Raw genomic sequence first — 23923 nt, 5'->3', positions numbered from 1 at the left:
ATCTGATTCCCCGCATCTGATTCCCTGCCTCTGATTCCCCGCCTCTGATTCCCCATCTCTGATTCCCCGCCTCTGAATCCCCGTGTCTGATACCCAGCCTCTGATACCCCGCCCCTGATCCCCACCTCTGATTCCCCATATCTGATTCCCCGCCTCTCTTTCCGCGCCTCTGATTCCCCGCCTCTGATTCCCCATATCTGATTCCCCGCCTCTGATTCCCCAACTCTGATTCCACGCCTCTGATTCCCCAGCTCTGTTTCCCCACCTCTGTTTCCCCGCCTCTGTTTCCCCAGATCTAATTCCCCGCCTCTGATTCCCAAACTCTGATTCCCCGCCTCTGATTACCCAGCTCTGATTCCCCGCCTATGATTCGCCAGCTCTGATTTCCTGCCTCTGATTTCCCGCCTGTGATTCCCCATCTCTGTTTCACAACCTCTGATTCCAAACCTCTGATTCTCCATATCTGATTCCCCGCCTCTGTTTGCCCGCCTCTAATTCCCCGCCTCTGTTTCCCCATATCTGATTACCCGCCTCTGAATCCCCAACTCTGATTCCCTGCCTCTGATTCCCCTGCTCTGATTCCCCGCCTCTGATTCCCCGCCTCTGATTCACAGCCTCTGATTCCCTGTGTCTGATTTCCAGCCTCTAATTCCCCGCCTCTGATTCCCCATCTCTGATTCACCGCCTCTGATTCCCCACCTCTTATTCCCCGTATCTGATTCCCCACCTATGTTTTCCCGCCTCTGATTCCCCGCCTCTGATTCCCCTTCTCTGATTCCTGGACTCTGATTCCCCACCTCTGATTCCCCTTCTCATATTCCGCACATCCGAATCCCTGCCTCTGATTCCCCGCCTCTGATTCCCCGCCTCTGATTCCCTGCCTCTGATTCCCAACATCTGATTCCCCACCTCTGAGTCCCCATATCTGATTCCCCGCCTCTGTTTCCCCGCCTCTGATACCCCGCCTCTTATTCCCAGGGTCTGATTCCCTGCCTCTGATTCCCCGCGTATGATTCCCTGCCTCTGATTCCCCGCCTCTGATTCCCCATCTCTGATTCCGCACATCTGATTCCCTGCCTCTGATTCCCCGCCTCTGACTCCCCATATCTGATTCCCCGCCTCTGATTCCCCAACTCTGATTCCCCGCCTCTGTTTCCCCGCCTCTGATACCCCGCCTCTGATTCCCAGGCTCTGATTCCCTGCATCTGATTCCCCGCGTCTGATTCCCTGCCTCTGATTCCCCGCCTCTGATTCCCCATCTCTGATTCCCCGCCTCTGAATCCCCGTGTCTGATACCCAGCCTCTGATACCCCGCCCCTGATTCCCCACCTCTGATTCCCCATATCTGATACCCCGCCTCTCTTTCCGCGCATATGATTCCCCACCTCTGCTTCCCCATATCTGATTCCCCGCCTCTGATTCCCCAACTCTGATTCCCCGCCTCTGATTCCCCAGCTCGGTTTCCCCACCTCTGATTCCCCGCCTCTGTTTCCCCATATCTAATTCCCCGCCTCTGATTCCCCGACTCTGATTCCCCGACTCTGATTCCCCAGCTCTGATTCCCCGCCTCTGATTCCCCACATCTGATTCCCTGCCTCTGATTCCCCGCCTCTGATTCCCTGCCTCTGATTCCCCGCCTCTGATTCCCCAGCTCTGATTCCCCGCCTCTGAATCCCCAACTCTGATTCCCTGCCTCTGATTCCCCAGCTCTGATTCCCCGCCTCTGATTCCCCAGCTCTGATTCCCTGCCTCTGATTTCCCGCCTGTGATTCCCCATCTCTGATTCACAACCTCTGATTCCCCACCTCTGATTCCCCATATCTGATTCCCCGCCTCTGTTTGCCCGCCTCTAATTCCCCGCCTCTGTTTCCCCATATCTGATTCCCCGCCTCTGAATCCCCGCCTCTGGTTCCCCGCCTCTGATTCGCTGCCTCTGATTCCCCATCTCTGATTCCGCACATCTGATTCCCTGCCTCTGATTCCCCGCCTCTGACTCCCCGCCTCTGATTCCCCGCCTCTGTTTCCCCATATCTAATTCCCCGCCTCTGATTCCCAAACTCTGATTCCCTGCCTCTGATTCCCAACCTCTGATTCCCCACCTCTGAATCCCCATATCTGATTCCCTGCCTCTGATTCACCACCTCTGATTCCCTGCCTCTGATTCCCTGCCTCTGATTCCCCAGCTTTGATTCCCCGCCTCTGAATCCCCAACTCTGATTCCCTGCCTCTTATTCCCCAGCTCTGATTCCCCGCCTCTGATTCCCCAGCTCTTATTCCCTGCCTCTGATTTCCCGCCTGTGATTCCCCATCTCTGATTCACAACCTCTGATTCCCCACCTCAGATTCCCCATATCAGATTCCCCGCCTCTGTTTGCCCGCCTCTAATTCCCCGCCTCTGTTTCCCCATATCTGATTCCCCACTTCTGAATCCCCGCCTCTCGTTCCCCGCCTCTGATTCGCTGCCTCTGATTCCCCATCTCTGATTCCGCACATCTGATTCCCTGCCTCTGATTCCCCGCCTCTGACTCCCCGCCTCTGATTCCCTGCCTCTGTTTCCCAACCTCTGATTCCCCACCTCTGATTCCCCATATCTGATTCCCCACCTCTGTTTCCCTGCCTCTGATTCCCCGCCTCTGTTTCCCAATATCTGATTCCTCGCCTCTGATTCCCCAACTCTGATTCCCCACCTCTGATTCCCCGCGTCTGATTCCCTGCCTCTTACTCCCCGCCTCTGATTCCCCATCTCTGATTCCCCGCCTCTGAATCCCCGTGTCTGATACCCAGCCTCTCATACCCCTCCCCTGATTCCCCACCTCTGATTCCCCATATCTGATTTCCCGCCTCTCTTTCCGCGCCTCTGATTCCCCGCCTCTGATTCCCCATATCTGATTCCCCGCCTCTGATTCCCAAACTCTGATTCCCCGCCTCTGATTCCCCAGCTCTGATTCCCAGCCTCTGATTCCCCACATCTGATTCCCAAACTCTGATTCCCCGCCTCTGATTCCCTGCCTCTGATTCCCAACCTCTGATTCCCCACCTCTGAATCCCCATATCTGATTGCCTGCCTCTGATTCCCTGCCTCTGATTCCCCGCCTCTGATTCCCCGCTTCTGATTCCCCAGCTCTGATACCCTAACTCTGATTCCCCGCCTCTGATTCCCCAGCTCTGATTCCCTGCCTCTGATTTCCCGTTTGTGATTCCCCATCTCTGATTCACAACCTCTGATTCCACACCTCTGATTCACCACATCTGATTCCCCGCTTCTGATTCCCCAACTCTGATTCCCCGCCTCTGATTCCCCAGCTCTGATTCCCCGCCTCTGATTCCCGGTGTCCGATTCCCTGCCTCTGATTCACCGCCTCTGATTCCCCATCTCTGATTCCCCGCCTCTGACTCCCCTGTCTGATTCCCTGCCTCTGATTCCCCGCCTCTGATTCCCACCTCTGGATCCCTGCCACTGATTCCCCGCCCCTGATTCCCCACCTCTGATTCCCCATATCTGATTCGCCAACTCTGATTCCCCGCCTCTGATTCCCCAGCTCTGATTCCCCGTGTTTGATTCCCCGCCTCTGATTTCCCCATCTCTGATTCCCCGCCTCTGATTCCCCGGCCTCTTATTCCCCGCCTCTGGTTCCCCGCCTCTTTTTCGCTGCATCTGATTCTCCATCTCTGATTCCGCACATCTGATTCCCTGCCTCTGATTCCCCGCCTCTGACTCCCCGCCTCTGATTCCCTGCCTCTGTTTCCCAACCTCTGATTCCCCACCCCTGATACCCCATATCTGATTCCCCACCTCTGTTTCCCTGCCTCTGATTCCCCGCCTCTGGTTCCCCATATTTGATTCCCCGCCTCTGATTCCCCAACTCTGATTCCCCGCCTCTGATTCTCCAGCTCTGATTCCCCGCCTCTGATTCACCGTGTTTGATTCCCTGCCTCTGATTCCCCGCCTCTGATTCCCCATCTCTGATTCACTTCCTTTCATTCGCCACCTCTGATTCCCCATATCAGATTCCCCGCCTCAGTTTCCCCGCCTCTGATTCCCCGCCTCTGTTTCCCCATATCTGATTCCCCGCCTCTGATTCCCCAACTCTGATTCCCCGCCTCTGATTCCTGGACTCTGATTCCCCGCCTCTGATTCCCCTCATCTGATTCCCTCCCTCTGATTCCCCACCTCTGAGTCCCCATATCTGATTCCCCGCACCTCTTTCCGCGCCTCTGATTCCCCGCCTCTGATTCCCCGCCTCTGATTCCCCAACTCTGATTCCCCGCCTCTGATTCACCAGCTCTGTTTCCCCACCTCTGATTCCCCGCCTCTGTTTCCCCATATCTAATTCCCCGCCTCTGATTCCCAAACTCTGATTCCACGCCTGATTCCCCAGCTCTGATTCCCAGCCTCTGATTCCCCACATCTGATTACCTGCCTCTGATGCCCTGCCTCCGATTCCCTGCCTCTGATTCCCAACATCTGATTCCCCACCTCTGAATCCCCATATCTGATTCCCTGCCTCTGATTCCCCGCCTCTGATTCCCTGCCTCTGATTCCCCGCCACTGATTCCCCAGCTCTGATTCCCTGCCTCTGAATCCCCAACTCTGATTCCCTGCCTCTGATTCCCCAGCTCTGATTCCCAGCCTCTGATTCCCCAGCTCTGATTCCCCGCCTCTCATTCCCCAGCTCTGATTCCCTGCCTTTGATTTCCCGCCTGTGATTCCCCATCTCTGATTCACAACCTCTGATTCCCCACCTCTGATTCCCCACCTCTGATTCCCCGTGTTTGATTCCCTGCCTCTGATTCCCCGCCTCTGATTCCCCATCTCAGATTCACCGCCTTTCATTCGCCACCTCTGATTCCACATATCAGATTCCCCACCTCTGTTTCCCCGCCTCTGATTCCCCGCCTCTGTTTCCCCATATCTGATTCCCCACCTCTGATTCCCCATATCTGATTACCCGCCTCTCTTTCCGCGCCTCTGATTCCCCACCTCTGCTTCCCCATATCTGATTCCCCGCCTCTGATTCCCCAACTCTGATTCCCCGCCTCTGATTCCCCAGCTCTGTTTCCCCACCTCTGATTCCCCGCCTCTGTTTCCCCATATCTAATTCCCCGCCTCTGATTCCCAAACTCTGATTCCCCGACTCTGATTCCCCAGCTCTGATTCCCCGCCTCTGATTCCTTGCCTCTGATTCCCTGCCTCCGATTCCCTGCCTCTGATTCCCAACCTCTGATTCCCCACCTCTGAATCCCCATATCTGATTCCCTGCCTCTGATTCCCCGCCTCTGATTCCCTGCCTCTGATTCCCCGCCTCTGATTCCCCAGCTCTGATTCCCCGCCTCTGAATCCACAACTCTGATTCCCTGCCTCTGATTCCCGAGCTCTGATTCCCCGCCTCTGATTCCCCAGCTCTGATTCCCTGCCTCTGATTTCCCGCCTGTCATTCCCCATCTCTGATTCACAACCTCTGATTCCCCACCTCTGATTCCCCATATCTGATTCCCCGCCTCTGTTTGCCCGCCTCTAATTCCCCGCCTCTGTTTCCCCATATCTGATTCCCCGCCTCTGAATCCCCGCCTCTGGTTCCCCGCCTCTGATTCGCTGCCTCTGATTCCCCATCTCTGATTCCGCACATCTGATTCCCTGCCTCTGATTCCCCGCATCTGACTCCCCGCCTCTGATTCCCTGCCTCTGTTTCCCAACCTCTGATTCCCCACCTCTGATTCCCCATATCTGATTCCCCACCTCTGTTTCCCTGCCTCTGATTCCCCACCTCTGTTTCCTAATATCTGATTCCTCGCCTCTGATTCCCCAACTCTGATTCCCCTCCTCTGATTCCCCAGCTCTGATACCCCACCTCTGATTCCCCGTGTTTGATTCCCTGCCTCTGATTCCCCGCCTCTGATTCCCCATCTCTGATTCACCGCCTTTCATTCGCCACCTCTGATTCCCCATATAGAATTCCCCGCCTCTGTTTCCCCGCCTCTGATTCCCCGCCTCTCTTTCCCCATATCTGATTCCCCGCCTCTGATTCCCCAACTCTGATTCCCCGCCTCTGATTACCCAGCTCTGATTCCCCGCCTTTGATTCCCCGCGTCTGATTCCCTGCCTCTTATTCCCCGCCTCTAATTCCCCATCTCTGATTCCCCGCCTCTGAATCCCCGTGTCTGATACCCAGCCTCTGATACCCCTCCCCTGATTCCCCACCTCTGATTCCCCATATCTGATTTCCCGCCTCTCTTTCCGCGCCTCTGATTCCCCGCCTCTGATTCCCCATATCTGATTCCCCGCCTCTGATTCCCCAGCTCTGATTCCCCGCCTCTGATTCCCGGTGTCCGATTCCCTGCCTCTGATTCACCGCCTCTGATTCCCCATCTCTGATTCCCCGCCTCTGATTCCCCTGTCTGATTCCCTGCCTCTGATTCCCCGCCTCTAATTCCCACCTCTGATTCCCTGCCACTGATTCCCCGCCCCTGATTCCCCACCTCTGATTCCCCATATCTGATTCGCCAACTCTGATTCCCCGCCTCTGATTCCCCATCTCTGATTCCCCGCCTCTGATTCCCCGGCCTCTCATTCCCGGCCTCTCATTCCCGGCCTCTGATTCCCGGCCTCTGATTACCCGCCTCTGGTTCCCCGCCTCTTTTTCGCTGCATCTGATTCTCCATCTCTGATTCCGCACATCTGATTCCCCGCCTCTGACTCCCCGCCTCTGACTCCCCGCCTCTGATTCCCTGCCTCTGTTTCCCTGCCTCTGATTCCCCGCCTCTGGTTCCCCATATTTGATTCCCCGCCTCTGATTCCCCAACTCTGATTCCCCGCCTCTGATTCTACAGCTCTGATTCCCCGCCTCTGATTCACCGTGTTTGATTCCCTGCCTCTGATTCCCCGCCTCTGATTCCCCATCTCTGATTCACTTCCTTTCATTCGCCACCTCTGATTCCCCATATCAGATTCCCCGCCTCTGTTTCCCCGCCTCTGATTCCCCGCCTCTGTTTCCCCATATCTGATTCCCCGCCTCTGATTCCCCAACTCTGATTCCCCGCCTCTGATTCCTGGACTCTGATTCCCCGCCTCTGATTCCCCTCATCTGATTCCCTGCCTCTGATTCCCCGCCTCTGAATCCCCGTGTCTGATACCCAGCCTCTGATACCCCGCCCCTGATTCCCCACCTCTGATTCCCCATATCTGATTCCCCGCCTCTCTTTCCGCGCCTCTGATTCCCCGCCTCTGATTCCCCGCCTCTGATTCCCCAACTCTGATTCCCCGTCTCTGATTCACCAGCTCTGTTTCCCCACCTCTGATTCCCCGCCTCTGTTTCCCCATATCTAATTCCCCGCCTCTGATTCCCAAACTCTGATTCCACGCCTGATTCCCCAGCTCTGATTCCCAGCCTCTGATTCCCCACATCTGATTACCTGCCTCTGATTCCCTGCCTCCGATTCCCTGCCTCTGATTCCCAACATCTGATTCCCCACCTCTGAATCCCCATATCTGATTCCCAGCCTCTGATTCCCCGCCTCTGATTCCCTGCCTCTGATTACCCGCCACTGATTCCCCAGCTCTGATACCCCGCCTCTGAATCCCCAACTCTGATTCCCTGCCTCTGATTCCCCAGCTCTGATTCCCCGCCTCTGATTCCCCAGCTCTGATTCCCCGCCTCTGATTCCCCAGCTCTGATTCCCTGCCTTTGATTTCCCGCCTGTGATTCCCCATCTCTGATTCACAACCTCTGATTCCCCACCTCTGATTCCCCAACTCTGATTCCCCGTGTTTGATTCCCTGCCTCTGATTCCCCGCCTCTGATTCCCCATCTCAGATTCACCGCCTTTCATTCGCCACCTCTGATTCCACATATCAGATTCCCCACCTCTGTTTCCCCGCTTCTGATTCCCCGCCTCTGTTTCCCCATATCTGATTCCCCACCTCTGATTCCCCATATCTGATTCCCCGCCTCTCTTTCCGCGCCTCTGATTCCCCACCTCTGCTTCCCCATATCTGATTCACCGCCTCTGATTCCCCAACTCTGATTCCCCGCCTCTGATTCCCCAGCTCTGTTTCCCCACCTCTGATTCCCCGCTTCTGTTTCCCCATATCTAATTCCCCGCCTCTGATTCCCAAACTCTGATTCCCCGACTCTGATTCCCCAGCTCTGATTCCCCGCCTCTGATTCCCTGCCTCTGATTCCCTGCCTCCGATTCCCTGCCTCTGATTCCCAACCTCTGATTCCCCACCTCTGAATCCCCATATCTGATTCCCTGCCTCTGATTCCCCGCCTCTGATTCCCTGCCTCTGATTCCCCGCCTCTGAATCCCCAACTCTGATTCCCTGCCTCTGATTCCCGAGCTCTGATTCCCCGCCTCTGATTCCCCAGCTCTGATTCCCTGCCTCTGATTTCCCGCCTGTGATTCCCCATCTCTGATTCACAACCTCTGATTCCCCACCTCTGATTCCCCATATCTGATTCCCCGCCTCTGTTTGCCCGCCTCTAATTCCCCGCCTCTGTTTCCCCATATCTGATTCCCCGCCTCTGAATCCCCGCCTCTGGTTCCCCGCCTCTGATTCGCTGCCTCTGATTCCCCATCTCTGATTCCACACATCTGATTCCCTGCCTCTGATTCCCCGCCTCTGACTCCCCGCCCGTGATTCCCTGCCTCTGTTTCCCAACCTCTGATTCCCCACCTCTGATTCCCCATATCTGATTCCCCAACTCTGTTTCCCTGCCTCTGATTCCCCGCCTCTGTTTCCTAATATCTGATTCCTCGCCTCTGATTCCCCAACTCTGATTCCCCGCCTCTGATTCCCCAGCTCTGATACCCCACCTCTGATTCCCCGTGTTTGATTCCCTGCCTCTGATTCCCCGCCTCTGATTCCCCATCTATGATTCACCGCCTTTCATTCGCCACCTCTGATTCCCCATATAGAATTCCCCGCCTCTGTTTCCCCGCCTCTGATTCCCCGCCTCTCTTTCCCCATATCTGATTCCCCGCCTCTGATTCCCCAACTCTGATTCCCCGCCTCTGATTACCCAGCTCTGATTCCCCGCCTCTGATTCCCCGCGTCAAATTCCCTGCCTCTTATTCCCCGCCTCTGATTCCCCATCTCTGATTCCCCGCCTCTGAATCCCCGTGTCTGATACCCAGCCTCTGATACCCCTCCCCTGATTCCCCACCTCTGATTCCCCATATCTGATTTCCCGCCTCTCTTTCCGCGCCTCTGATTCCCCGCCTCTGATTCCCCATATCTGATTCCCCGCCTCTGATTCCCAAACTCTGATTCCCCGCCTCTGATTCCCCAGCTCTGATTCCCTGCCTCTGATTCCCCACATCTGATTCCCTGCCTCTGAATCCCCATATCTGATTGCCTGCCTCTGATTCCCCGCCTCTGATTCCCCGCCTCTGATTCGCCGCTTCTGATTCCCCAGCTCTGATTCCCCGCCTCTGAATCCCCAACTCTGATTCCCTGCCTCTGATTCCCCAGCTCTGATTCCCCTCCTCTGATTCCCCAGGTCTGATTCCCTGCCTCTGATTTCCCACCTGTGATTCCCCATCTCTGATTCACAACCTCTGATTCCCCACCTCTGATTCACCACATCTGATTCCCCGCCTCTGACTCCCCAACTCTGAATCCCCGCCTCTGATTCCCCAGCTCTGATTCCCCGCCTCTGATTCCAGGTGTCCGATTCCCTGCCTCTGATTCCCCATCTCTGATTCCCCATCTCTGATTCCCCGCCTCTGATTCCCCGTGTCTGATTCCCTGCCTCTGATTCCCCGCCTCTGATTCCCACCTCTGATTCCCTGCCACTGAATCCCCGCCCCTGATTCCCCACCTCTGATTCCCCATATCTGATTCGCCAACTCTGATTCCCCGCCTCTGATTCCCCAGCTCTGATTCCCCGTGTTTGATTCCCCGCCTCTGATTCCCCATCTCTGATTCCCCGCCTCTGATTCCCCGGCCTCTGATTCCCGACCTCTCATTCCCGGCCTCTGATTCCCGGCCTCTGATTCCCCGCCTCTGGTTCCCCGCCTCTTTTTCGCTGCATCTGATTCTCCATCTCTGATTCCGCACATCTGATTCCCTGCCTCTGATTCCCCGCCTCTGACTCCCCGCCTCTGATTCCCTGCCTCTGTTTCCCAACCTCTGATTCCCCACCTCTGATACCCCATATCTGATTCCCCACCTCTGTTTCCCTGCCTCTGATTCCCCGCATCTGGTTGCCCATATTTGATTCCCCGCCTCTGATTCCCCAATTCTGATTCCCCGCCTCTGATTCTCCAGCTCTGATTCCCCGCCTCTGATTCACCGTGTTTGATTCCCTGCCTCTGATTCCCCGCCTCTGATTCCCCATCTCTGATTCACTTCCTTTCATTCGCCACCTCTGATTTCCCATATCAGATTCCCCGCCTCTGTTTCCCCGCCTCTGATTCCCCGCCTCTGTTTCCCCATATCTGATTCCCCGCCTCTGATTCCCCAACTCTGATTCCCCGCCTCTGATTCCTGGACTCTGATTCCCCGCCTCTGATTCCCCGCATCTGATTCCCTGCCTCTGATTCCCCGCCTCTGATTCCCCATCTCTGATTCCCCGCCTCTGAATCCCCGTGTCTGATACCCAGCCTCTGATAACCCGCCCCTGATTCCCCACCTCTGATTCCCTATATCTGATTCCCCGCCTCTCTTTCCGCGCCTCTGATTCCCCGCCTCTGATTCCCCATATCTGATTCCCCGCCTCTGATTCCCCAACTCTGATTCCCTGCCTCTGATTCACCAGCTCTGTTTCCCCACCTCTGATTCCCCGCCTCTGTTTCCCCATATCTAATTCCCCGCCTCTGATTCCCAAACTCTGATTCCACGCCTCTGATTCCCCAGCTCTGATTCCCAGCCTCTGATTCCCCACATCTGATTCCCTGCCTCTGATACCCTGCCTCCGATTCCCTGCCTCTGATTCCCAACCTCTGATTCCCCACCTCTGAATCCCCATATGTGATTCCCTGCCTCTGATTCCCCGCCTCTGATTCCCCGCCACTGATTCCCCAGCTCTGATTCCCCTCCTCTGAATCCCCAACTCTGATTCCCTGCCTCTGATTCCCCAGCTCTGATTCCCCGCCTCTGATTCCCCACCTCTGATTCCCCGCCTCTGAATCCCCAACTCTGATTCCCTGCCTCTGATTCCCCAGCTCTGATTCCCCTCCTCTGATTCCCCAGGTCTGATTCCCTGCCTCTGATTTCCCTCCTGTGATTCCCCATCTCTGATTCACAACCTCTGATTCCCCACCTCTGATTTACCACATCTGATTCCCCGCCTCTGACTCCCCAACTCTGAATCCCCGCCTCTGATTCCCCAGCTCTGATTCCCCGCCTCTGATTCCAGGTGTCCGATTCCCTGCCTCTGATTCCCCATCTCTGATTCCCAATCTCTGATTCCCCGCCTCTGATTCCCCGTGTCTGATTCCCTGCCTCTGATTCCCCGCCTCTGATTCCCACCTCTGATTCCCTGCCACTGAATCCCCGCCCCTGATTCCCCACCTCTGATTCCCCATATCTGATTCGCCAACTCTGATTCCCCGCCTCTGATTCCCCAGCTCTGATTCCCCGTGTTTGATTCCCCGCCTCTGATTCCCCATCTCTGATTCCCCGCCTCTGATTCCCCGGCCTCTGATTCCCGACCTCTCATTCCCGGCCTCTGATTCCCGGCCTCTGATTCCCCGCCTCTGGTTCCCCGCCTCTTTTTCGCTGCATCTGATTCTCCATCTCTGATTCCGCACATCTGATTCCCTGCCTCTGATTCCCCGCCTCTGACTCCCCGCCTCTGATTCCCTGCCTCTGTTTCCCAACCTCTGATTCCCCACCTCTGATACCCCATATCTGATTCCCCACCTCTGTTTCCCTGCCTCTGATTCCCCGCCTCTGGTTGCCCATATTTGATTCCCCGCCTCTGATTCCCCAATTCTGATTCCCCGCCTCTGATTCTCCAGCTCTGATTCCCCGCCTCTGATTCACCGTGTTTGATTCCCTGCCTCTGATTCCCCGCCTCTGATTCCCCATCTCTGATTCACTTCCTTTCATTCGCCACCTCTGATTTCCCATATCAGATTCACCGCCTCTGTTTCCCCGCCTCTGATTCCCCGCCTCTGTTTCCCCATATCTGATTCCCCGCCTCTGATTCCCCAACTCTGATTCCCCGCCTCTGATTCCTGGACTCTGATTCCCCGCCTCTGATTCCCCGCATCTGATTCCCTGCCTCTGATTCCCCGCCTCTGATTCCCCATCTCTGATTCCCCGCCTCTGAATCCCCGTGTCTGATACCCAGCCTCTGATAACCCGCCCCTGATTCCCCACCTCTGATTCCCTATATCTGATTCCCCGCCTCTCTTTCCGCGCCTCTGATTCCCCGCCTCTGTTTCCCCGCCTCTGATTCCCCGCCTCTGTTTCCCCATATCTGATTCCCCGCCTCTGATTCCCCAACTCTGATTCCCCGCCTCTGATTCCTGGACTCTGATTCCCCGCCTCTGATTCCCCGCATCTGATTCCCTGCCTCTGATTCCCCGCCTCTGATTCCCCATCTCTGATTCCCCGCCTCTGAATCCCCGTGTCTGATACCCAGCCTCTGATAACCCACCCCTGATTCCCCACCTCTGATTCCCTATATCTGATTCCCCGCCTCTCTTTCCGCGCCTCTGATTCCCCGCCTCTGATTCCCCATATCTGATTCCCCGCCTCTGATTCCCCAACTCTGATTCCCTGCCTCTGATTCACCAGCTCTGTTTCCCCACCTCTGATTCCCCGCCTCTGTTTCCCCATATCTAATTCCCCGCCTCTGATTCCCAAACTCTGATTCCACGCCTCTGATTCCCCAGCTCTGATTCCCAGCCTCTGATTCCCCACATCTGATTCCCTGCCTCTGATACCCTGCCTCCGATTCCCTACCTCTGATTCCCAACCTCTGATTCCCCACCTCTGAATCCCCATATGTGATCCCCTGCCTCTGATTCCCCGCCTCTGATTCCCCGCCACTGATTCCCCAGCTCTGATTCCCCTCCTCCGAATCCCCAACTCTGATTCCCTGCCTCTGATTCCCCAGCTCTGATTCCCCGCCTCTGATTCCCCAGCTCTGATTCCCCGCCTCTGATTCCCCAGCTCTGATTCCCTGCCTTTGATTTCCCGCCTGTGATTCCCCATCTCTGATTCACAACCTCTGATTCCCCACCTCTGATTCCCCATATCTGATTCCCCGCCTCTGTTTGCCCGCCTCTAATTCCCCGCCTCTGTTTCCCCATATCTGATTCCCCGCCTCTGAATCCCCGCCTCTGGTTCCCCGCCTCTGATTCGCTGCCTCTGATTCCCCATCTCTGATTCCGCACATTTGATTCCCTGCCTCTGATTCCCCGCCTCTGACTCCCCGCCTGTGATTCCCTGCCTCTGTTTCCCAACCTCTGATTCTCCACCTCTGTTTCCCCATATCTGATTCCCCACCTCTGTTTCCCTGCCTCTGATTCCCCGCCTCTGTTTCCCAATATCTGATTCCCCGCCTCTGATTCCCCAACTCAGATTCCCCGCCTCTGATTCCCCAGCTCTGATACCCCACCTCTGATTCCCCGTGTTTGATTCCCTGCCTCTGATTCCCCGCCTCTGATTCCCCATCTCTGATTCACCGCCTTTCATTCGCCACCTCTGATTCCCCATATCAGATTCCCCGCCTCTGTTTCCCCGCCTCTGATTCACCGCCTCTCTTTCCCCATATCTGATTCCCCGCTTCTGATTCCCCAACTCTGATTCCCCGCCTCTGATTACCCATATCTGATTCCCCGCATCTGGTTCCCCACCTCTGATTCGCTGCCTCTGATTCCCCATCTCTGATTCTGCACATCTGATTCCCTGCCTCTGATTCCCCGCCTCTGACTCCCCGCCTCTAATTCCCCGCCTCTGTTTCCCCATATCTGATTCCCCACCTCTGATTCCCCATATCTGATTCCCCGCCTCTCTTTCCGCGCCTCTGATTCCCCGCCTCTGCTTCCCCATGTCTGATTCCCCACCTCTGATTCCCCAACTCTGATTCCACGCCTCTGATTCCCCAGCTCTGTTTCCCCACCTCTGATTCCCCGCCTCTGTTTCCCCATATCTAATTCCCCGCCTCTGATTCCCAAACTCTGATTCCCCGACTCTGATTCCCCAGCTCTGATTCCCCGCCTCTGATTCCCCACATCTGATTCCCTGCCTCTGATTCCCTGCCTCCGATTCCCTGCCTCTGATTCCCCATCTCTGATTCCCCGCCTCTGAATCCCCGTGTCTGATACCCAGCCTCTGATACCCCTCCCCTGATTCCCCACCTCTGATTCCCCATATCTGATTTCCCGCCTCTCTTTCTGCGCCTCTGATTCCCCAGCTCTGATTCCCTGCCTCTGATTCCCCACATCTGATTCCCTGCCTCTGTTTGCCCGCCTCTAATTCCCCGCCTCTGTTTCCCCATATCTGATTCCCCGCCTCTGAATCCCCGCCTCTGGTTCCCCGCCTCTGATTCGCTGCCTCTGATTCCCCATCTCTGATTCCGCACATCTGATTCCCTGCCTCTGATTCCCCGCCTCTGACTCACCGCCTCTGATTCCCTGCCTCTGTTTCCCAACCTCTGATTCCCCACCTCTGATTCCCCATATCTGATTCCCCACCTCTGTTTCCCTGCCTCTGATTCCCCGCCTCTGTTTCCCAATATCTGATTCCTCGCCTCTGATTCCCCATATCTGATTCCCCGCCTCTGATTCCCCAGCTCTGATACCCCACCTCTGATTCCTGGACTCTGATTCCCCGCCTCTGATTCCCCTCATCTGATACCCTGCCTCTGATTCCCCGCCTCTGATTCCCCATGTCTGATTCCCCGCCTCTGAATCCCCGTGTCTGATACCCAGCCTCTGATACCCCGCCCCTGATTCCCCACCTCTGATTCCCCATATCTGATTCCCCGCCTCTCTTTCCGCGCCTCTGATTCCCCGCCTCTTATTCCCCGCCTCTGATTCCCCAACTCTGATTCCCCGCCTCTGATTCACCAGCTCTGTTTCCCCACCTCTGATTCCCCGCCTCTGTTTCCCCATATCTAATTCCCCGCCTCTGATTCCCAAACTCTTATTCCACGCCTGATTCCCCAGCTCTGATTCCCAACCTCTGATTCCCCACATCTGACTACCTGCCTCTGATTCCCTGCCTCCGATTCCCTGCCTCTGATTCCCAACATCTGATTCCCCACCTTTGAATCCCCATATCTGATTCCCTGCCTCTGATTCCCCGCCTCTGATTCCCTGCCTCTGATTCCCCGCCACTGATTCCCCAGCTCTGATTCCCCGCCTCTGAATCCCCAACTCTGATTCCCTGCCTCTGATTCCCCAGCTCTGATTCCCCGCCTCTGATTCCCCAGCTCTGATTCCCCGCCTCTGATTCCCCAGCTCTGATTCCCTGCCTTTGATTTCCCGCCTGTGATTCCCCATCTCTGATTCACAACCTCTGATTCCCCACCTCTGATTCCCCAACTCTGATTCCCCGTGTTTGATTCCCTGCCTCTGATTCCCTGCCTCTGATTCCCCATCTCAGATTCACCGCCTTTCATTCGCCACCTCTGATTCCACATATCAGATTCCCCACCTCTGTTTCCCCGCCTCTGATTCCCCGCCTCTGTTTCCCCATATCTGATTCCCCACCTCTGATTCCCCATATCTGATTCCCCGCCTCGCTTTCCGCGCCTCTGATTCCCCACCTCTGCTTCCCCATATCTGATTCCCCGCCTCTGATTCCCCAACTCTGATTCCCCGCCTCTGAATCCCCAGCTCTGTTTCCCCACCTCTGATTCCCCGCCTCTGTTTCCCCATATCTAATTCCCCACCTCTGATTCCCAAACTCTGATTCCCCGACTCTGATTCCCCAGCTCTGATTCCCCGCCTCTGATTCCCTGCCTCTGATTCCCTGCCTCCGATTCCCTGCCTCTGATTCCCAACCTCTGATTCCCCACCTCTGAATCCCCATATCTGATTCCCTGCCTCTGATTCCCCGCCTCTGATTCCCTGCCTCTGATTCCCCGCCTCTGATTCCCCAGCTCTGATTCCCCGCCTCTGAATCCCCAACTCTGATTCCCTGCCTCTGTTTCCCGAGCTCTGATTCCCCGCCTCTGATTCCCCAGCTCTGATTCCCTGCCTCTGATTTCCCGCCTGTGATTCCCCATCTCTGATTCACAACCTCTGATTCCCCACCTCTGATTCCCCATATCTGATTCCCCGCCTCTGTTTGCCTGCCACTAATTCCCCGCCTCTGTTTCCCCATATCTGATTCCCCGCCTCTGAATCCCCGCCTCTGGTTCCCCGCCTCTGATTCGCTGCCTCTGATTCCCCATCTCTGATTCCGCACATCTGATTCCCTGCCTCTGATTCCCCAACTCTGAATCCCCGCCTCTGATTCCCCAGCTCTGATTCCCCGCCTCTGATTCCAGGTGTCCGATTCCCTGCCTCTGATTCCCCATCTCTGATTCCCCATCTCTGATTCCCCGCCTCTGATTCCCCGTGTCTGATTCCCTGCCTCTGATTCCCCGCCTCTGATTCCCACCTCTGATTCCCTGCCACTGAATCCCCGCCCCTGATTCCCCACCTCTGATTCCCCATATCTGATTCGCCAACTCTGATTCCCCGCCTCTGATTCCCCAGCTCTGATTCCCCGTGTTTGATTCCCCGCCTCTGATTCCCCATCTCTGATTCCCCGCCTCTGATTCCCCGGCCTCTGATTCCCGACCTCTCATTCCCGGCCTCTGATTCCCGGCCTCTGATTCCCCGCCTCTGGTTCCCCGCCTCTTTTTCGCTGCATCTGATTCTCCATCTCTGATTCCGCACATCTGATTCCCTGCCTCTGATTCCCCGCCTCTGACTCCCCGCCTCTGATTCCCTGCCTCTGTTTCCCAACCTCTGATTCCCCACCTCTGATACCCCATATCTGATTCCCCACCTCTGTTTCCCTGCCTCTGATTCCCCGCCTCTGGTTGCCCATATTTGATTCCCCGCCTCTGATTCCCCAATTCTGATTCCCCGCCTCTGATTCTCCAGCTCTGATTCCCCGCCTCTGATTCACCGTGTTTGATTCCCTGCCTCTGATTCCCCACCTCTGATTCCCCATCTCTGATTCACTTCCTTTCATTCGCCACCTCTGATTTCCCATATCAGATTCCCCGCCTCTGTTTCCCCGCCTCTGATTCCCCGCCTCTGTTTCCCCATATCTGATTCCCCGCCTCTGATTCCCCAACTCTGATTCCCCGCCTCTGATTCCTGGACTCTGATTCCCCGCCTCTGATTCCCCGCATCTGATTCCCTGCCTCTGATTCCCCGCCTCTGATTCCCCATCTCTGATTCCCCGCCTCTGAATCCCCGTGTCTGATACCCAGCCTCTGATAACCCGCCCCTGATTCCCCACCTCTGATTCCCTATATCTGATTCCCCGCCTCTCTTTCCGCGCCTCTGATTCCCCGCCTCTGATTCCCCATATCTGATTCCCCGCCTCTGATTCCCCAACTCTGATTCCCTGCCTCTGATTCACCAGCTCTGTTTCCCCACCTCTGATTCCCCGCCTCTGTTTCCCCATATCTAATTCCCCGCCTCTGATTCCCAAACTCTGATTCCACGCCTCTGATTCCCCAGCTCTGATTCCCAGCCTCTGATTCCCCACATCTGATTCCCTGCCTCTGATACCCTGCCTCCGATTCCCTGCCTCTGATTCCCAACCTCTGATTCCCCACCTCTGAATCCCCATATGTGATTCCCTGCCTCTGATTCCCCGCCTCTGATTCCCCGCCACTGATTCCCCAGCTCTGATTCCCCATCCTCTTAATCCCCAACTCTGATTCCCTGCCTCTGATTCCCCAGCTCTGATTCCCCGCCTCTGATTCCCCAGCTCTGATTCCACGCCTCTGATTCCCCAGCTCTGATTCCCTGCCTCTGATTCCCCGCCTCTGACTCCCCGCCTCTGATTCCCTGCCTCTGTTTCCCAACCTCTGATTCCCCACCTCTGATACCCCATATCTGATTCCCCACCTCTGTTTCCCTGCCTCTGATTCCCCGCCTCTGGTTGCCCATATTTGATTCCACGCCTCTGATTCCCCAATTCTGAATCCCCGCCTCTGATTCTCCAGCTCTGATTCCCCGCCTCTGATTCACCGTGTTTGATTCCCTGCCTCTGATTCCCCGCCTCTGATTCCCCATCTCTGATTCACTTCCTTTCATTCGCCACCTCTGATTTCCCATATCAGATTCCCCGCCTCTGTTTCCCCGCCTCTGATTCCCCGCCTCTGTTTCCCCATATCTGATTCCCCGCCTCTGATTCCCCAACTCTGATTCCCCGCCTCTGATTCCTGGACTCTGATTCCCCGCCTCTGATTCCCCGCATCTGATTCCCTGCCTCTGATTCCCCGCCTCTGATTCCCCATCTCTGATTCCCCGCCTCTGAATCCCCGTGTCTGATACCCAGCCTCTGATAACCCGCCCCTGATTCCCCACCTCTGATTCCCTATATCTGATTCCCCGCCTCTCTTTCCGCGCCTCTGATTCCCCGCCTCTGATTCCCCATATCTGATTCCCCGCCTCTGATTCCCCAACTCTGATTCCCTGCCTCTGATTCACCAGCTCTGTTTCCCCACCTCTGATTCCCCGCCTCTGTTTCCCCATATCTAATTCCCCGCCTCTGATTCCCAAACTCTGATTCCACGCCTCTGATTCCCCAGCTCTGATTCCCAGCCTCTGATTCCCCACATCTGATTCCCTGCCTCTGATACCCTGCCTCCGATTCCCTACCTCTGATTCCCAACCTCTGATTCCCCACCTCTGAATCCCCATATGTGATCCCCTGCCTCTGATTCCCCGCCTCTGATTCCCCGCCACTGATTCCCCAGCTCTGATTCCCCTCCTCTGAATCCCCAACTCTGATTCCATGCCTCTGATTCCCCAGCTCTGATTCCCCGCCTCTGATTCCCCAGCTCTGATTCCCCGCCTCTGATTCCCCAGCTCTGATTCCCTGCCTTTGATTTCCCGCCTGTGATTCCCCATCTCTGATTCACAACCTCTGATTCCCCACCTCTGATTCCCCATATCTGATTCCCCGCCTCTGTTTGCCCGCCTCTAATTCCCCGCCTCTGTTTCCCCATATCTGATTCCCCGCCTCTGAATCCCCGCATCTGGTTCCCCGCCTCTGATTCGCTGCCTCTGATTCCCCATCTCTGATACCGCACATTTGATTCCCTGCCTCTGATTCCCCGCCTCTGACTCCCCGCCTCTGATTCCCTGCCTCTGTTTCCCAACCTCTGATTCCCCACCTCTGTTTCCCCATATCTGATTCCCCACCTCTGTTTCCCTGCCTCTGATTCCCCGCCTCTGTTTCCCAATATCTGATTCCCCGCCTCTGAATCCCCAACTCAGATTCCCCGCCTCTGATTCCCCAGCTCTGATACCCCACCTCTGATTCCCCGTGTTTGATTCCCTGCCTCTGATTCCCCGCCTCTGATTCCCCTTCTCTGATTCACCGCCTTTCATTCGCCACCTCAGATTCCCCATATCAGATTCCCCGCCTCTGTTTCCCCGCCTCTGATTCCCCGCCTCTGTTTCCCCATATCTGATTCCCCACCTCTGATTCCCCATATCTGATTCCCCGCCTCTCTTTCCGCGCCTCTGATTCCCCGCCTCTGCTTCCCCATGTCTGATTCCCCACCTCTGATTCCCCAACTCTGATTCCACGCCTCTGATTCCCCAGCTCTGTTTCCCCACCTCTGATTCCCCGCCTCTGTTTCCCCATATCTAATTCCCCGCCTCTGATTCCCAAACTCTGATTCCCCGACTCTGATTCCCCAGCTCTGATTCCCCGCCTCTGATTCCCCACATCTGATTCCCTGCCTCTGATTCCCTGCCTCCGATTCCCTGCCTCTGATTCCCCATCTCTGATTCCCCGCCTCTGAATCCCCGTGACTGATACCCAGCCTCTGATAACCCTCCCCTGATTCCCCACCTCTGATTCCCCATATCTGATTTCCCGCCTCTCTTTCTGCGCCTCTGATTCCCCGCCTCTGATTCCCCATATCTGATTCCCCGCCTCTGATTCCCAAACTCTGATTCCCCGCCTCTGATTCCCCAGCTCTGATTCCCTGCCTCTGATTCCCCACATCTGATTCCCTGCCTCTGTTTGCCCGCCTCTAATTCCCCGCCTCTGTTTCCCCATATCTGATTCCCCGCCTCTGAATCCCCGCCTCTGGTTCTCCGCCTCTGATTCGCTGCCTCTGATTCCCCATCTCTGATTCCGCACATCTGATTCCCTGCCTCTGATTCCCCGCCTCTGACTCCCCGCCTCTGATTCCCTGCCTCTGTTTCCCAACCTCTGATTCCCCACCTCTGATTCCCCATATCTGATTCCCCACCTCTGTTTCCCTGCCTCTGATTCCCCGCCTCTGTTTCCCAATAGCTGATTCCTCGCCTCTGATTCCCCATATCTGATTCCCCGCCTCTGATTCCCCAGCTCTGATACCCCACCTCTGATTCCTGGACTCTGATTCCCCGTCTCTGATTCCCCTCATCTGATACCCTGCCTCTGATTCCCCGCCTCTGATTCCCCATGTCTGATTCCCCGCCTCTGAATCCCCGTGTCTGATACCCAGCCTCTGATACCCCGCCCCTGATTCCCCACCTCTGATTCCCCATATCTGATTCCCCGCCTCTCTTTCCGCGCCTCTGATTCCCCGCCTCTGATTCCACGCCTCTGATTCCCCAACTCTGATTCCCCGCCTCTGATTCACCAGCTCTGTTTCCCCACCTCTGATTCCCCGCCTCTGTTTCCCCATATCTAATTCCCCGCCTCTGATTCCCAAACTCTGATTCCACGCCTGATTCCCCAGCTCTGATTCCCAACCTCTGATTCCCCACATCTGACTACCTGCCTCTGATTCCCTGCCTCCGATTCCCTGCCTCTGATTCCCAACATCTGATTCCCCACCTTTGAATCCCCATATCTGATTCCCTGCCTCTGATTCCCCGCCTCTGATTCCCTGCCTCTGATTCCCCGCCACTGATTCCCCAGCTCTGATTCCCCGCCTCTGAATCCCCAACTCTGATTCCCTGCCTCTGATTCCCCAGCTCTGATTCCCCGCCTCTGATTCCCCAGCTCTGATTCCCCGCCTCTGATTCCCCAGCTCTGATTCCCTGCCTTTGATTTCCCGCCTGTGATTCCCCATCTCTGATTCACAACCTCTGATTCCCCACCTCTGATTCCCCAACTCTGATTCCCCGTGTTTGATTCCCTGCCTCTGATTCCCCGCCTCTGATTCCCCATCTCAGATTCACCGCCTTTCATTCGCCACCTCTGATTCCACATATCAGATTCCCCACCTCTGTTTCCCCGCCTCTGATTCCCCGCCTCTGTTTCCCGATATCTGATTCCCCACCTCTGATTCCCCATATCTGATTCCCCGCCTCTCTTTCCGCGCCTCTGATTCCCCACCTCTGCTTCCCCATATCTGATTCCCGGCCTCTGATTCCCCAACTCTGATTCCCCGCCTCTGAATCCCCAGCTCTGTTTCCCCACCTCTGATTCCCCGCCTCTGTTTCCCCATATCTAATTCCCCGCCTCTGATTCCCAAACTCTGATTCCCCGACTCTGATTCCCCAGCTCTGATTCCCCGCCTCTGATTCCCTGCCTCTGATTCCCTGCCTCCGATTCCCTGCCTCTGATTCCCAACCTCTGATTCCCCACCTCTGAATCCCCATATCTGATTCCCTGCCTCTGATTCCCCGCCTCTGATTCCCTGCCTCTGATTCCCCGCCTCTGATTCCCCAGCTCTGATTCCCCGCCTCTGAATCCCCAACTCTGATTCCCTGCCTCTGATTCCCCGCCTCTGTTTCCTAATATCTGATTCCTCGCCTCTGATTCCCCAACTCTGATTCCCCGCCTCTGATTCCCCAGCTCTGATACCCCACCTGTGATTCTCCTTGTTTGATTCCCTGCCTCTGATTCCCCGCCTCTGATTCCCCATCTCTGATTCACCGCCTTTCATTCGCCACCTCTGATTCCCCATATAGAATTCCCCGCCTCTGTTTCCCCGCCTCTGATTCCCCGCCTCTCTTTCCCCATATCTGATTCCCCGCCTCTGATTCCCCAACTCTGATTCCCCGCCTCTGATTACCCAGCTCTGATTCCCCGCCTCTGATTCCCCAGCTCTGATTCCCCGCCTCTGAATCCCCAACTCTGATTCCCTGCCTCTGATTCCCCGCCTCTGATTCCCTGCCTCTGATTCCCCGCCTCTGATTCCCCAGCTCTGATTCCCCGCCTCTGAATCCCCAACTCTGATTCCCTGCCTCTGATTCCCCAGCTCTGATTCCCTGCCTCTGATTCCCCAGCTCTGATTCCCTGCCTCTGATTTCCCGCCTGTGATTCCCCATCTCTGATTCACAACCTCTGATTCCCCACCTCTGATTCACCATATCTGATTCCCCGCCTCTGTTTGCCCGCCTCTAATTCCCCGCCTCTGTTTCCCCATATCTGATTCCCCGCCTCTGAATCCCCAACTCTGATTCCCTGCCTCTGATTCCCCAGCTCTGATAACCCGCCTCTGATTCCCCGCCTTTGATTCACAGCCTCTGATTCCCCGTGTCTGATTTCCAGCCTCTGATTCCCCGCCTCTGATTCCCCATCTCTGATTCACCGCCTCTGATTCCCCACCTCTGATTCCCCGTATCTGATTCCCCACCTGTTTTTCCGCCTCTGATTCCCCGCCTCCGATTCCCCATCTCTGATTCCTGGACTCTGATTCCCCACCTCTGATTCCCCATCTCTGATTCCGCACATCCGAAACCCTGCCTCTGATTCCCCGCCTCTGATTCCCAGCCTCTGATTCCCCGCCTCTGATTCCCTGCCTCTGATTCCCATCCTCTGATTCCCCACGTCTGAGTCCCCATATCTGATTCCCCGCCTCTCTTTCCCCGCCTCTGATTCCCCGCCTCTGATTCCCAGGCTCTGATTCCCAGCCTCTGATTACCCGCGTCTGATTCCCTGCCTCTGATTCCCCGCCTCTGATTCCCCATCTCTGATTCCCCGCCTCTGAATCCCCGTGTCTGATACCCAGCCTCTGATACCCCGCCCCTGATTCCCCACCTCTGATTCCCCATATCTGATACCCCACCTCAGTTTCTGCGCCTCTGATTCCCCGCCTCTGATTCCCCGCCTCTGTTTCCCCATATTTGATTCCCCGCCTCTGATTCCCCAACTCTGATTCCCCGCCTCTGATTCCCCAGCTCTGATTCCCCGTGTTTGATTCCCCGCCTCTGATTCCCCATCTCTGATTCCCGGCCTCTGATTCCCGGCCTCTGATTCCCGGCCTCTCATTCCCGGCCTCTGATTCCCGGCCTCTGATTCCCCGCCTCTGGTTCCCCGCCTCTGATTCGCTGCCCCTGAATCCCCATCTCTGATTCCGCACATCTGATTCCCTGCCTCTGATTCCCCGCCTCTGACTCCCCGCCTCTGATTCCCTGCCTCTCTTTCCCCGCCTCTGTTTCCCCATATCTGATTCCCCGCCTCTGATTCCCCAACTCTGATTCCCCACCTCTGATTCCCCAGCTCTGGTTCCCCGTGTTTGATTCCCCGCCTCTGATTCCCCATCTCTGATTCCCGGCCTCTGATTCCCGGCCTCTGATTCCCGGCCTCTCATTCCCGGCCTCTGATTCCCAGCCTCTGATTCCCCGCCTCTGGTTCCCCGCCTCTGATTCGCTGCCTCTGATTCCCCATCTCTGATTCCACACATCTGATTCCCTGAATCTGATTCCCCGCCTCTGACTCCCCGCCTCTGATTCCCTGCCTCTGTTTCCAAACCTTTGATTCCCCACCTCTGATTCCCCATATCTGATTCCCCACCTCTGTTTCCCTGCCTCTGATTCCCCACCTCTGTTT

Source organism: Narcine bancroftii, chromosome 6, assembly GCF_036971445.1.
Source record: "Narcine bancroftii isolate sNarBan1 chromosome 6, sNarBan1.hap1, whole genome shotgun sequence".
In the NCBI taxonomy this organism is placed as follows: Eukaryota; Metazoa; Chordata; class Chondrichthyes; order Torpediniformes; family Narcinidae; genus Narcine; species Narcine bancroftii.
The sequence above is the reverse complement of the archived record's forward strand: the minus strand, read 5'-3'. Positions refer to the sequence as shown.